Source organism: Chiloscyllium punctatum, chromosome 32 (genome assembly GCF_047496795.1).
Source record: "Chiloscyllium punctatum isolate Juve2018m chromosome 32, sChiPun1.3, whole genome shotgun sequence".
Taxonomy (NCBI): Eukaryota; Metazoa; Chordata; class Chondrichthyes; order Orectolobiformes; family Hemiscylliidae; genus Chiloscyllium; species Chiloscyllium punctatum.
The window spans coordinates 27522648-27536875 of record NC_092770.1 but is presented as its reverse complement, the minus strand read 5'-3'; positions in this window follow the sequence as shown (position 1 = coordinate 27536875).

Here is a 14228-nt window from a genome sequence, read left to right as displayed (position 1 = left end):
AAGAGTATCCCTTGCAGACCTACCACCCCCCCCCCCCCCCCCCCCCCACTACTATATCCCATGACTAATTCATCTAGTTTACATCTCCCTGGACATTGTGGACAATTTCCCATGACTAATTCACCTGACCTGCACATCTTTGGACTCTAGAAGGAAACAGGAGCACCCAAAGGAAACCCACGCAGACACGGGGAGAATGTGTAAACTCCGCACAGACAGTCAGCCGAGGCTGGAATCAAACCTGGATCCCTAGGGCTGTGAGACAGCAGTACTAACCACTGAACTATCTTCCTTCTTGTGCAGGTAATCACTTGTACATTGAAACCTTCCGTATAATGGAAGTGGAGTGTTAGGTGTGTCGGTGGGAGGAGCGATCAATAGGAACAGAAGAAAGCCATTCAGCCCAATCCTGCTTTCCCTTCAACACAATCATGGTTGAGACATGAAACAGATAACAGTACTCTCACTGGTGCTTGTCAGTTATATTTTTGTGACCTCTGTGAATGGACCTTCAACCACTTTGGAATTACTAGCTGTTCAACATTTCTATGATCAATATAGCAATTTATTTTTGGTTTTGAATGGATGACCTCGTACTCGGGCAAGTTGCAGCACATTTCCACTTTTTTTTGCCTGTTCAGTTTATCCTGCAATCTCTGTCAATTTATGCTCCCACCTTTGTTGCTCAAAAGCCACTGATCTTTATGTCATTACGAAAACTTGGATCTATAACTTTCAGTTATTTTCTCAGATTTATGAAATATCGTGAATAGTTGAAGCCCATGCATAAATCAGTGTGGAATACCACTAATCACTTCCTTGCAATTTGAATACGTATCAACACTATCTTTACTCTCTAGCTTCTACAGCCTAACCAATCTTCTAAGCAGGTCAATCATGTGCCTTCAATGAGCTTTAATTTTAGCTAGCAATCCCTAGTGTGGAACGTTCAATTAAGTTTGTTAGACATGACCTGCCCTTTACAAATCCATGTTGACTATCTCTAATCAGTTCAAATTTCTCTCAGTGTCTTTAATTATACATTGCAATAACTTCCCCACAAGTATCACACAGTCCATAATTTCCTGCTTTCTTTCTCTTCCCCCTCACCTCTCTTCAATCAGTACATTACATTTGTAATTTTCTAATCTGAAGAGACATTCTGTGAATTGTGCCTTCGAAGATTATGGTCAAAGCATCTTTCGCAAAACAAATTAATCTTTCATGGGATGCGTGTGCTGCCGGCTAAGGCAATAGTTATTGTCCATCCTCAATTGCCCTTGAGAAAGTGGAAGCGAGTCACTTTCTTCACAGTCCAAAACCTACAGTATTATCAAGGAGGGAGTGCCAGGATTTTGACCTGGCAACAGAGAAAGGAAGGTATAATTGTGCGCCATGATGCTGTGCAACTTAGAGGGAAACTTGCAAGGTGCTAGTACTTGAATGCACTGGTGGGCAGCATGGTGGCTCAGTGGTTAGCACTGCTACCTTACAGTACCAGGGTCCCAGGTTCAATTCCAGCCTTATGTGATTGTCTGTATGGAATTTGCATGTTCTCCCCGTGTCTGTGTCTGTTTGCTCCAGTTTCCTCCCACAGTCCAAAGATGTGCAGGTCAGGTGAATTGGCCATGCTAAATTGCCCATAGTGTTATGTGCATTAATCAGAGGGAAATGGGTCTGGGTGGGTTACTCTTCAGAGGGTTGATGTGGACTTGTTGGGCCGAAGGGCCTGTTTTCACACCATAGGGAATCTAATCTGATACCCATGTACTTCTACTTTTTCGAGATTGGAGATTTGACCAGTACTATCAAAGGAGACTCACTTGTGTAATGCAGTGCATCTTGTAAATTATACACATTGCTCCCACAGTAGTAGAGGGAGGCAGCATTTAAGGTGACTTACCAATCAAATGGGCCATTTTATCCTGAAAAGTGTAGAGCTTCTTGTTGCAGAAAATGTGTTGCTGGAAAAGCGCAGCAGGTCAGGCAGCATCCAAGGAGCAGGAGAATCAACGTTTTGGGCATGAGCCCTTCTTGGATGCTGCCTGACCTGCTGCGCTTTTCCAGCAACACATTTTCAGCTCTGATCTCCAGCATCTGCAGTCCTCACTTTCTCCTCGAAGCTTCTTGTTGCACACAGACAAACAAATGGAGAGTATTCCTTGAGCCATGTAGATGATGGACAGACTTTGAAGGAGGAGTGGGACAGGTTGCAATTTCCTCAGCTCCTTTCTTTAAAGTCAGAAATCACACGACACCAGGTTATAGTCCAGCAGGTTTATTTGAAATTGCATGCTTTCAGAGTGCTGTTCCTTTATCAGATGAAGGACGTCACCTGACGAAGGGGCAGTGCCCCGAAAGCTTGTGATTTCAAATAAACCTGTTGGCCTATAACCTGGTGTCATGTGATTTCTGACTTTGTTCCCCCCCCCAGTCCAACACCGGCACTACCACATTATGTTCGTCATTAAAGCTTCAGATAGAAATCATCAGAATCTGGTGATTCACCCAGTCTTCCATGCTACCATTACATCGGGACAAATTCTTGGATACGACTCCTGTCTGTAATGGGTAAAGGCTAATAAATATCTCGAAGTAAATCTATGACACTTCTTTTTCCTAGGTTATTAGGTGAGGTAATACTGAGTATGTCAACGGTGATTAAATACATTGCTGAGGCTTTCATCACCCCACACTCCAGTCATTTGTCAGCCAGCACGTCCATTTTTGTGCTGTACTGCCTTCTCAGACAAATTGGAAAGCAAAAAGATTCATTATGCAATTGGAGAATGTTCAACTGTCAGCCATCAGCCTTTGTACTCTATTTCTTAATAACTTTATACCTGGCAGAAAGAAATGTTGGAAATGAATGACAACAAAAGGTGAAAAGAGGAGTGAGCAGAACTCTTCTCTAACAGTGCAGAAGGAAGCTCACCATGCCAGCTGTACCTATCCTAACTATTATGACTTAGTTCCATTCTTCTGCCCTTTATTTTTAAATGAACTCATCCACTGTCCTCTTGAATGCCTCACTTAAAACCACCAGGCAGTACGTTTCGGACACTGTCTACTCACTGTGTGAAAAAGCTTTACCTCACATCAAATGCCTACAATGTGAAAGCAGTCCATACTACCCCTGTAAGGAGCATGCCACCCAGACTCACACCCTACATTGCCCATGGCTAACCCTCCTAACCTGCACATGCCAGTACACTATGTGCAGTTTAACATGACCAATCTACTTAAACTGCACATCTTTGGGCAGTGGGAGGAAACCAGAGCACCCAAAGGAAGCCAGTGCAGACAGAGGGGGAATGTGTAAACTCGACACAGGCAGTGGGCTGAAGAGGGAATTGAACCCAGGTCCCTGGTGCTATAAGGTAGCTATACTAACCACTGGACCACCATGCCACCATGCCACCCTCATAGGTGCAAGGAACATATAAAAACAACTGCAGTGATGACAAGAGTCTCAGCAACGTAATCCTCTGTCCCCATAAAGAGGATTTGGAGGTAATAATCCACATGGATGAAAATATAATATCAGATTCAGTAAATAGTATTTAAAAGAATCTCACTTAGCTATTTCTAGTAATCAGGAGTATTCAAGAAAAAAACAACTTTATTCCACACAATAGCTTGACTCCACACTTCTGTCTGATCATCAGTTGGTTGTCTCTTTAAAATCCATCCAATGGTCTCAAACAGGTTTAAAATTCAACAGCTCCCTTTTGGCCAATTATCACATATCACCTTCTGATTAAAAAAAAATGCAACTTCTATTAATGGTGCAAACTTCTATTTTGAATGGACAGCATTTTAAGGAACTATGTAATTTGGCACAGAACTTCAATGAAGAAGGAATGTGAACTTGTCCAGAAGTTCTAAAGTTTTGATTGGATTGGTCTGAAACTAGCCATCAGGATACACAAACACCAACTAGCCACCAAAAGACATGACCCACTATCACTAGTATCCTTACATTCAGACGAAGAAGGATACCACTTTGACTGAGACAACATATCCATTCTAGGACATGCTAACCAGAAATATGCATGGAAATTCCTAGAGGCCTAGCATTCACTCCAGAACTCCATGAACAAACACATCGATCTGGACCCCATTTACCAACCTCTGAGAAAAAGAACCGGAAATGATATAACCCACTGTAACAGACCAGACACATAAATAGAAAACGAGACAGAACACCAGCGCTTCACCAGAGGCTCACTGATCATGTCACCTAGCATGGTGATGAAATGTCTGAAAACAAATCTTCCAACTCAGCGAGCAAATGTACAATCTGAACCTCATCCTGAGCTACAAATGTGATGGCTTTGGAGAGAGGCTACAGAAATGGTTTCCCTGGATGTTGCCAGGTTTGGAGGATTTGAGCTATAGGGAGAGGCTGAATAGGCTCGGGCTGTCTTCCCTGAAGCATCAGAGGCTGAGGGGTGACCTTATAGAGGTTTATAAAATTATGAGGGGTATGGATAGGGCAGATAGGCAAAGTCTTTTCCCTGGGGTCAGGGAGTCTAGAACTAGAGGGCATGGGTTTAGGGTGACAGGGGAAAGATATAAAAGATACTTAAGGGGCAACTTTTTCACACAGAGGGTAGTACAGGTATGGAATGAGCTGCCAGAGGAAGTGGTGGAGGCTGGTACAATTACAACATTTAATTAACAGGTAACATTTGGATGAGTATATGAATAGGAAGGGTTTGGAGGGATATGGGCTGGGTGCTGGCAGGTGGGACTAGATTGGGTTGGGATATCTGGTCGGCATGGACGGATTGGACCGAAGGGTCTGATTCCATGCTGTACATCTCTATGACTCTCTGACTCTATGTTATTAATGAGAAAAGTTTGGACAAACTTAGTTTGTTTTCATTTGAATTAAAGATGAGAGGTGACCTGATAATAATTTACAAAATTATGAGAGGCACGGATGAAATGAATAGTCAGAGTCTTTTTCTCATTTTAGAAATATCAATTACTAGGGATGTTAATATAAAAGGGGGTGAGTCAAAAGGAGATGCAAGAGCCAGGTGTTCTTTTTTACATGAGGGGCGGTGAGTGCCTGGAATGTACGACCAGTGTCAACTGCTATGCAACCATATAAGGCCTCACAGTTTGATAGGTATTTGATTTGCTTTAGAGAAACTGCGGAGAAACATTAGTTTCTATGTGCCCAACCATTTTATTTGCAAACATTTTAATAACTTGGCAATCATGCTGACAGCTCATCTTTGAGATCTTTCTGTCATTCTAATATTTACTGTAATCTCTGTTATGAAGTTGAAGGCATGTACTATACCTTTAAGAGAGAGTGAATTCCGTTCTACTCTGAGAACTGACAAGCATTTGTCATATGACTAAATAGCAACCTCAGAGTGTCCTGGAGAATTGAAAATATCCAACATTTGGCTGTGAAATGGATACCTGAGTTGGTTACTGTTTTACAACAATTCGAATTTAACCAATCAGTTTAAATTATGCCCCACGATACTAAAATCCAATTGCGTTTGAATTTATTGTTTTGCCAACATCAAATCAATGAGACAAACTGATGCTGGAGATATAAAAAGACAGGCATTTTGAAAATCAAACACAGCAACTGCCATCAAGAAATCAGGAAACATTCTCTATCAAGGTACCTTTCCATAAGACATATATTCACAGTAAAAAGAAAGAAGACAACCCAGGGAGATCTTTGGCTGGAAGAAGAGAGACACTGGAAGGTGACAGCTGCTGTATGGTTTTGAAATTAAATTGATGTAATTTTAATAAGTCTTTTATTCGAACAGTATATTGTTATAGATTTGGAGGCAGATAATATGCAGGCGAAAGTGAGGACTGCAGATAATAGAGATCAGAGTCAAGATTAGAGTGGTGATGGAAAAGTACAGCATGTCAGGCAGCATCCAAGGAGCAGGAGAATCGATGTTTCAGGCAGGGCATTCCTGATGAAGGGCTCGTGTCTGAAACGTTGATTTTCCTGCTCCTCAGATGCTGCTTGACGTGCTGTGCTTTTCTAGCACCACGCTAATCTTGACACAGATAATATGCAGTTAAGAGAAAGGGGGGTACTTAGAGTTATGAATAGTGTTTGTTTAAAGTTCACTTAAAATATAAATTGCTGTTGTTTTCTTTAAATAATGGAATTTGGGAGTTCTCTGTCACTCATATTTGAACAGATTATAAGGTGAGGTGAGCTTTCCTGGGTATTTGGTTTAATTAACAGAAAGGTTCACCGCCATGTCATAACATCTCTAAATCCATACCCAAATTTAACTAATCAAGCACATACGCATAGATGAGTTACCAGCCTCACATAATCAAATACAGAACAATTGAAACATTGTGTTCTACATTCATAACTGTGTCAAGCAAGTTTTGAGAAGATTTGTAGCTCAAGTTGAGGTTCTGGATGGAAGTTTGCTCGCTGAGGCCCACTGAAGATGTTACCTAGTAGAGTGATGAAACGTCTGGAAATGAACCTTCCAGCTCAGCGAGCAAACCTACATCCATAACTGTGTCAAGCCTGATAACACCTGATTACATTATCATCTCAGCTGATGTTTTTACTGGGCAAGTTAGATTCCACACAAGATCATTTTGTGTTTGATTTGTTTTAGTTTAACAAAATGGTCTTTCGCTGAACAGTAAGTACACACAATGCTGCACACAATTTAGAACACAAATTCAAAAATTTTAAAATACAGTAAAAGATTAGACCCATTAATTCCCAAAACCTTTCTTTATAAATTGAAAAGCTTTTGTATAGTGCCTAAATCACATCCCTGGTATCAAAAACTACATCTTGTGTGGTAGCCTAAAATGGCACAAAACCAGAGTCCTTATCCCTAACATCTCAATAGGTTTAAGTCATTTGGGACTTCCAACTTATAAACTGCAGTTAGCTTCTTCCTGGAGTTATTATATATCTAACTTTAAACATATTAAGTTTTAAGTAGCCTTTTCAGTATGTTATTCCAACGCTTCTGGTCTGGGACTATCCCTTGTTGGATTCTTCTCTTCCAGCACCAGTGCTCTACACCACGATCTTAACCAAGTATTTCAAAGGACTTCTCAAAATTCAAAGTAAAACCAGAAAATAAATCTTTTACTCTTTCAGACTTTTTCACCTTGTTGAATCATAAAGCCCTATCCAAGTACAAAACCCATTCATTCTAAATAATAACTAAAAAAAACTGTGGATGCTGGAAATCAGAAACAAAAACAGAAAGTTAGATCCCAGCTACCATCAATTCTGAAGAAGAGTCACTGGCTTTGCAACATTAACTCTGATTTCTCTCCACAGATGCTGCCAGACCTGCTGAGCTTTTCCAGCAATTTCTGTTTTTGTGCCATTAATGCTAAAGCTAGTTCTCAAAAATTATCTTGAAAGAAATCAACATGGCTACAGAAATGACTGCAAATTAATTATTAACTTCAGACACACAGAAAGGCCCCAGTTCACTAACTTAACAGCAGGTTGGTGTGGCACGGTGGCTCAGTGGTTAGCATTGCTGCCTCATAGCACCAGGGGCCTGGGTTTGATTCCACCCTTAAGTGACTGTCTGTGTGGAGTTTGTACATTCTCCCTGTGTCTGCGTGTCCTCCGAGTGCTCTGGTTTCCACCCACAGTCCAAAGATGTGCAGAATAGTTGGATTGGCCATGCTAAATTGCCCAATAGTGTGCTGGCTGTGTGGGTTATTCATAGGAAATGCGGGATTAGAGGGATAGGATTAAGTGTGGGTGAAGTGTTCTTCAGAAGGTCAGTGTGGGCTGAATAGCCTGTCCCCACACTGTAGGGATGCTATGATTTAAAAACAGGCATGTACAAGATTATATAAGAAGTATATATGAATCACACAGTCTACATCACAACTTAAAGTTATAGTTTCCACAGGGGCTGCAGGAGTAGGTCTCAGATCGACAAAGACAGTGCAAACAAAGGGTGATACTTGGGGACAGTACAACACCCAAAGTACAGTTACCAAGTGAAACACTGGGACTTTGTGTGAAATATCATATAAAAGAAATCAGCTACATGCTATCCAGTTTATAAAACATATCATTTATTTGAATTATTACAGCTATTACCTGTTTTGTTATCCTCTACTCAAATGTGGTCTTTTGCACATGTGCCAAATTTCATTCTGGTTGTCATGGTGATAGAGATGCTCACAAGTAGCCAACATTACAAAGTCGTTTTTTATGTCCCTTTTAAGTACAGCTGGCCTTTCAGACAGTTCAATGGGGACATCCTGTTATATGGATAACAATTAAGATGTATCAGGGAGATTAAATTTGAGGCCATGAGCTCACCCGGCAAATGTGCAACACTGGTGAATTTCTTAAACATTTAACATTTTCTCAATTTTATTCTGGCTCATGGTTCCAAAACAATAATGCTTTAAGACATCCAATTTAACTTGCAATTCAAATTAGTTTAATTTAAAGCTGTTTTGTTCATGCAACAAGCTTGTTAAAAATCTTTTCAAAAGAAAAAGATATTTGAAAAGCCGTTCTTACAAACCATTTTACTGAAGGGGGTGAGAGAGAAAATGTTTGGTTTACTTTTTTTTCCTCAAGATGCAGTTTTACACAAATGCTACAAAGGAACTAAAATAGATCTTCTTGAAAGTATTTCAGTTACAGAATATATCTTCAGCTCAGCAGCCAAGTAAACTATTGCATATCATCTAAAATGATATACAATATCATTGTGGGCAGCACGGTGGCACAGTGGCACAGTGGTTAGCACTGCTGCCTCACAGCGTCAGAGACCCGGGTTCAATTCCCGCCTCAGGCGACTGACTGTGTGGAGTTTGCACGTTCTCCCCGTGTCTGCGTGGGTTTCCTCTGGGTGCTCCGGTTTCCTCCCACAGTCCAAAGATGTGCAGGTCAGGTGAATTGGCCATGCTAAATTGCCCCTAGTGTTAGGTAAGCGGTAGATGTAGGGGTATGGGTGGGTTGCGCTTCGGCGGGGCGGTGTGGACTTGTTGGGCCGAAGGGCCTGTTTCCACACTGTAAGTAATCTAATCTAAAATCACTTACCTCATTGGTTTGGAGATGCCGGTGTTGGACTGGGGTGTACAAAGTTAAAAACCACACAACATGAGGTTATAGTCCAACTGGTTTAATTGGAAGCACTGCACAACCACCCGATGAAGAAGCAGCGCTCCAAAAGCTAGTGCTTCCAATTAAACCTGTTGGACTATAACCTAGTGCTGTGTGATTTTTAACTTATCTCATTGGAGTTTGGTTAGCTCAGTTAGCTGGACAGCTTGCTTGTTTGGCAGAGTGATGCCAACAACATGTGATAAATTCCTGCACTGGCTGAAGTTCCCATGAAGGTCTCTCTTTCTCCCACCTGAGGCACAGTGACTCTCAGGTTAAACCACTGCCTCGTATCGATCTCTAATGAAAGAAGAGCCTATGAGTCAGTAAGTCTACGGCAAATTGAACTTATTTTTACCTCACCTTATAAAAGGCATCATCAGGTTTGAACACTATGGTTAATGAAGAGACATAAGACATAGAGGGGGATAGCAATATTTTACAGCATGTGTTATAGTGACAGATCTTTACAACCCTGAGTTTCCTTCCTTTTTGGAAGTAAGTCCTCTTTTGTCTTTATGACAATCTACTTCTCTGCCACCGCTTCTGGTGAATGCTAAACTCAAGCCCATATAGCTCTGGACAGTCCAGGGCACAGCCGGCTTTCAGCCAGGACACAGGAGATGTTAAAGGCAAAGGATAACTGTTTGAGATTAAACAAACTATATTTCATTGGCAATGACAAGATAAATAAGAGCACTATAAATAATATAGTGTACAATTTCCCCTTATCAATGCAGTCCAGCAGTTGTCTGGTGTAAAGATAAGCAGAATAGAAGGATTAGTTGCCTGTGAGAAACTTGAGGTCAGGTTACTCGTGAAAACTGCTGTTCCTTCCTATCCAAAATCAAAATAGTCAGAATGCTGACCACAGTTTTGTAGACCATCTCCAACACTCAATTTTATTCCTGATGAAGGGCTTTTGCCCGAAACGTCGATTTCAAAGCTACTTGGATGCTGCCTGAACTGCTGTGCTCTTCCAGCACCACTAATCCATATTCTAGATATCACCAGCTGTTCTGATTCGAACGGTACCCAATTTGGATAGAAAGTCCCATATTCATCTGAAAGCTTTGTGAAAACCTTTCCTCATTTAGGAAGATAGGATGCCTTCCTGAAAGAGTCACAGCCATGATCTGACACTGTTTGAGGAAAACTCAAGACTGGAGCTAGGGACTCAGTAACTGGGAAGACTTCACTCTGAAAGCTTGTGATTTCAAACAAACTTGTTGGACCATAGCCTGGTGTCACGTGACTTCTGACTTTGTCCACCCCTGTCCAACACCAGCACCTGTCATTAAGAAATCACTATTCTAACACAATTGTGAATTTTTATTTTACTCTATGACCCACTCTCCATAGTAAAAGATTTTGCATTTATTGACACTAATATGACAGTCTTGTCAATTTTCTGTTGCATACTTGCTGCAATTGGGACCAGCACTGTTCATTGGAAACCCTGTTTACTTACAATAAGGAAGGAAGTATCTTCACAGCTTAGTTAACTGTTAAGGATTACAGTTTGCTACATGTCAAAATGTACTAAAGTGGGTTGATTTGGAGGTGAGATGTGGGAGAGGTAATTTTAAAACTGTGGAAAGTGCCCACTTAAATGTTTGAAATGTATTGCTGTCAGATTTGACAGTGATGCATTGTCAAATGACACTCAAAAAATGTTCCACAAAAATTCCAGAAATGTATGTTCACTAGGCAACAAAGAAAAACATCAATGAAGTTACTGGGCTATCAATTAGAATTATTACACTGAACAGTCTGAATCAGAAGATTGAAGGACCAAGATAATGATTTCCTTTTGAAAAGATTCTGTACTTTGCTCTCCTTGTTCTATTTAGGCCTGAAATTTCCCTGTCAACTTTTCCTTCAATATTAGCAAATTGCTGAAAATAAAATTGCAAGAGCACAAGGCTTTCAAACTAATGAGCCCTTTGATTTTCCCAGCAGCAATCAGATATCAGCAGCCAGCCCACAATGCCTTTTCGATAATGATGCTTTCACGGCTGTATGGCAGTTAAATAAACCACTTAACCTCTAAAAGTATCAAAAAAAATTTCATTGCATTGCTGTGTGTTAGTGAAGGAACAGCCTGTAATCAGAACGGCCTAGTAAGTGGTCAGTAATGAACAAACATAATATCGGGACGATGACAGCTCCCACCTAACTGAGTTGTTAACATGTTACACCATCAAACTATAAATTGTAGAAGATGGGTTTAAAACTACAGGACCTCCTCAGTGCAATTCACTGTCAATATTGTGAGTATATACCAGTGTTTTCACCAACATTCATACCACTCTAAGTTTGAATATTGTTTCCTCTCAGAATTGTTCTTATTAGTATCAGGACATCCCTTCTAACATGTCACTCCTTCACAGCCTTGTGAATCAAAGTTTAATTATCTGCAGTACTATTGGGAATAGTCCCACAGAGTCTCAGCCAGCCAGCTTAATTAGCCTGGGGCTAAACCAGGGCCAGGATGCAAACATCTGCCATTTCATTAAAACAAATGTTTCTTCTGTCCACCCAATGCTAGTTTAAAATCACTTCACAGTTCTGACTGGCCTTAGGAGACCAATTGAGCGAATCTTCACACACTTCCTAATAATTGTTGAATCTCTCTCAGAGCTTTTCTTCTGTGATTTCAACTAATGGCTGTAACTGCTTTACAAAACAAGTGGCACTTGAAGATTTTTCAAAGAAAAGAAGCAGGGAAATTTCGTTCCTTATTCGTTGGAGCACGAATGAAGCCAGGAGAAAGTGAGGGCAGCAGATGTGGAGAGTCACAGTAGGTAGAATATGGTGCTGGAAAAGGCACAGCAGGTCGGGCAGCATCTGAGGAGCAGGAAAGTTGACTTTTCGAGCAAAACCCTTCACCAGGAGCTGAAGAAGTGTTAAGCTTGAAACATTGACTCTCTTGCTCCTCTTGCCCGACCTGCTGTGCCTTTTCCAGCAGCACACTCTGTCTGCGCATGAATAAAGCTCACAGTTATGCTTGCAGTATGCTAGTCCAAATATTTTATCATCCTCTTGTTGCCATAATAGGTGCTAGGGAATCATTCTAATTCCTGAGCCCAAGGAAACATTGCTTTCAATGCCGATGATGCCAGGTAAACAGCTTGATTAACTGAGCCTAGAATTCAAATGTAGAATATTTTGTTTCTCAGATTACTTCCACTTTCAATCATCCAGAGAATATTGAGATGACTGTCTTGGTTTTGGAGTCAGCAGCATCCGGGTCCTGAGCCTGGGGCCTGTCCACTCTGTCCACTTTTCTTGTTTTCTTCTTCTTTCCTCATTTTCTTTTCCCTATTTTAGTTTTCACTCAACCTACCTTCTGAGGAGAGCCCAGGCAGTAGGAAGGTGGTATTGACAGGGTCTGGAGCAGTAGAGACAGCACTGTGGGCCTGAGTCCTGGCAGAGGTGGTGTAATAGCTACAGAGCAGCCGGCTGGTGACCAGGACTGTAGTGGTAGTGTCAAGGAGGCGAAAGTGAGGACTGCAGATGCTGGAGATCAGAGTCAAGGTTAGAGTGGTGCTGGAAAAGCACAGCAGGTCAGGCAGCATCCGAGGAGCAGGAAAATCGACGTTTTTAGCAAAAGTCCTTGGTAGTGTCAAGGAGACTACTATCGGTGGTGATGGGAGGTTGGACTCTCTTTAAATTACTCCTTTTAACTTTTTAAATTTTTTTTATTTTAAGTTATTCAAAATGGTGCCAATGCATGGCTACAGTTTAAACTTTTCACTGCAAATAAATGATTCAAATTCAAATTCACTGACCTTTATCGTTTGACACTAATTGGGTGCCAATCAAATGAGCCACTTTGTCCTGCTGATGTTTAGCTTCTTGAGTGTTCCTGGAGCAGTACCCATTCATGCACCTCCTGACTTGTGCTTCATCAATGATGGAAATGACTTGGAGGCTTAGGGAGTGAGTTCCCTACTGCAGGATTCCCAGCCCCGGTCTGTGCTTGCAGCCACTATATTTGTGTGGCTTTGAGGGTTGAGTATCTCCGCTGGCAGAAGGGTCGGTTGTGACGCAGAGTGATGCCAACCATGGGAGTTCACTTCCTGCTGAGGTTATCATGGATGGTTCCACTCCTTAGTCTTAAACCTTGCATGAGGCACGGTGACCATCAGGTTAAACCACAGTTGTCTCTCTCTCTCTCTTTTAGGCTCTCTAATGAGAAAACAGCTCTCTGGCTCCTCTGGGACTATAGGTGACTTTACCTTGCCATTTATGTCACTAATCAGCTAAGTTTCTGATCAGTGGTTACTCTCAACATGATAACGGTACAAGTTTACCAGTGATAAAGACACTGAATGCCAGAGGGATATGGTTCAACTTCAACCTCCCAGTTGTGGAGGCAGAACTGCTACTTGTCAATTGTCAACCCCAATGTCCATATTGTCCATGTCTTGCTGCATTCAGGATGAAGCCTTCATCTTCTGAGAAACTGTGAACAGAACTCAACAATCTGACTGAAACATTTAAGTACAGAACGCAATTGCATAAAATTGTAATTTTGATTTAGAATAGTCAATGTATAAGTCAACGTTTCAGTTCCAAGTAAAAGTCCTGCTAAGTGTTTGAGGCTCTGACATTCCTCATGTGACCATTAGTCTGCCAACATGAATCACAGCACTGATTTCCAACTCTGGTAATCACTGCTGCTCCCGGACTTCAAAGATTTGTACAAAAGAAAATTAGAGGGAAAAATGGTGCCAAGTTTCAACAAATGCTGTGTACAGTTCCTGTCATCCTGCTGTAGGAAGGATGTTATTAAATTGGAGAAGGCTCAGAAGAGATTTGCAAGGATGTTGTCGGGACTGTGGGTTTGAGTTACAAGGATAGGCTTCCATAGGTTACAAGGGTCTGCTTCCATCCTCTATGACTCTATTGTCAGTCTGGCATTTTAAGGATTTTCATACTGACTCCTTTCCACACTTATTCATGGGATGTGGGTATCACTGGCAAACCCATCCCTAATGAACCTCCAGAAAGAGATGTGTCCCCCAGAAACACTGGGAGGTAACACAAATTTCCTAAACTCCACCAGCTGCTGAGGGACATGTAGATAACC